Source organism: Thalia democratica, chromosome 1 (assembly GCF_965202585.1).
Source record: "Thalia democratica chromosome 1, ktThaDemo2.hap1.1, whole genome shotgun sequence".
NCBI classification, from domain to species: Eukaryota; Metazoa; Chordata; class Thaliacea; order Salpida; family Salpidae; genus Thalia; species Thalia democratica.
The window spans coordinates 61,009,101-61,011,301 of NC_139165.1; positions in this window are offsets into that span (position 1 = coordinate 61,009,101).

Genomic DNA, 2,201 nt, shown 5'->3' on the forward strand with positions numbered 1-2,201 from the left:
AAATTAATTAAAACTAACAGGAAACTAATTTAAAAAAATTGTGGATATGAATTGAAAATATAAAAATTAAAGTAAGCATCAGAAAAATTCAGCAGAGCTTAGGCTTAGAATTTCAGACTTTAATGGTACATGAGATAAGCTCAAGTTAAAATAAAGTTTTGTTAACACAGCTTAGATCATCAGACCACAAGCTCTAAGACTTTTAGTAAGTAGACTGAGACTACCATGACCTTGTATATACAAGTCTAAAAAGATTTGTGGTCTTAAAATAAGATAATTGTTTGAAAATAATTAACTTTAGAACTTTTTACTTATTTTAAAAGTTGCTTAGTTTTACAAAAAAACGTAAAAATCAAAAAAAAAATTCAATCACAAAATCCCTAAAAATAGTCTTGTGTCTAAAATTCAAAATTTCTTAAACTATTTTTATAATTCTCGATTTAAGTACTCTTGCTTAAAAAAAAAGAGGTTTTTTTTAATTTTTGAATTATATGACTTCCATTCAATGTTTGTACAGGAGTGCGAAGTTTGCTAATAGTCTAAGTTTGACATGCTAATATACGTTAAGATAATTTTATAACCAAAAACTAGTACTACTTTAGATCTAATTCCGATTTTAATACATTCGTTTCACAATAATGTATTGGGGTCTAGGTTGCACGACAACTCAAACTCGGACAATTTTAAAAATCTAAAAAAATTTAAAGGTCCTAAACTCAAAAAGTAACGTATATTGCAAATGATAAAAATGCATATGTAGGTATAAATAATCTCTACAAACACTTTTTTTTCTTCGTAAAATTGAAAAAAGTTTTTGAGTTATAGCAGAAATAATTTTAAAATATGATAATTTTCAGTAATTTTTTTAATTCTTTTAATTCTTTTTTTATTAGAATTTAAAAAAATGATTTGTAGGTATAAATTAGAACTTCATACACATTTTTTATTGTTTAGAAATATACGATGCTATTTTAGTTGAGGACTTAACATTTATTAAAAAAAAATGTATTGTCGGAATGTGAATTGTCATGTAACCTGGTGTCGGTATGAAACTGAATAACACTAAAGTTTTCGGTAATTATCAAAAATAGTTACATAAGTTTACAATTTTAGCTAGTGATCTACCGGATTCGGATTTTTTCAGATTAAGATCCAGCCGGATCCGGATACTTTTTAAAAATTGATTTCCGGCCTAACCCAGATCCGAATCCAAAAAGACATTATTCGGCCGGATCCGAATCCGGATAGTTGGATTCGGTAGATTACTAGAAAAAATATTATGAACAATAATTATTTGAAGAGTTTGTTTAGTAACAATGTTTATACCAACAGGTGTTATCAAGCTGTAAGCTCTGTAACTTAAAAAAATCGAATATTTGAAACATAACCGTCTTGGGTATAAAATAAACAAATGATTTGCCCTTTAAAATACTAAGCTCTTATGTCAATTTTGAATAAAACTTTGTAAACTAAAAAACATTACTCAAGAATAAGAAGAGTTACTACTAATATATTCAGAATAAATTGTATGGACTAAAGTTATTAAAATTTGTACTTCTTTAAGATTGATTTTAATTTACTGTATTTCTATATTTTAGTGTAGTTATGTTAAATATTCGTGTAAAATATTTTAGCGATATAAAAAAAGTTCGCAGCAGTTTTTGTTTTAAAAACTTTTTTTTTCTTTAAGTCGTAAGCTCTCCACATAAAAAAAATTTAACCAAACTTATTATTTTTTTTATTAATAAACAATTTAAACAAAATTTAAACTTTTAGACATAGCAAAATAACCAGATAATATTGATAAAGTAGAAAGTGAAATTATTAAGTTTCTGAAACAGTTATTATTCAAGAATGAAATTAGTGAATCTTTATTTAACTTAATCCGGTTGGATTAGTTATCCCACGTTTGTATGGGTTACCAAAAATTCATAAAGAAAACAATCCTTTGAGGCCCATTTTATCTATGGTAAATTCAGCACAGCATAAATTGGCAAAGTTTTTAAACTTGAGTCTTGAACTAGTTTTGTAACACTTTTTACATATTGTTTAAAAGATTCTTTTACGTTCGTAGACAAAATTAAAGAAATGGAAGCTAATAATACGTTTAAGGCTTCATTTGATGTTAAAAGCCTTTTTACTAATGTACTGTTGGACGAGGTTATGGAAATTTGTGTTGATACATTGTGTAAGATAAGTAA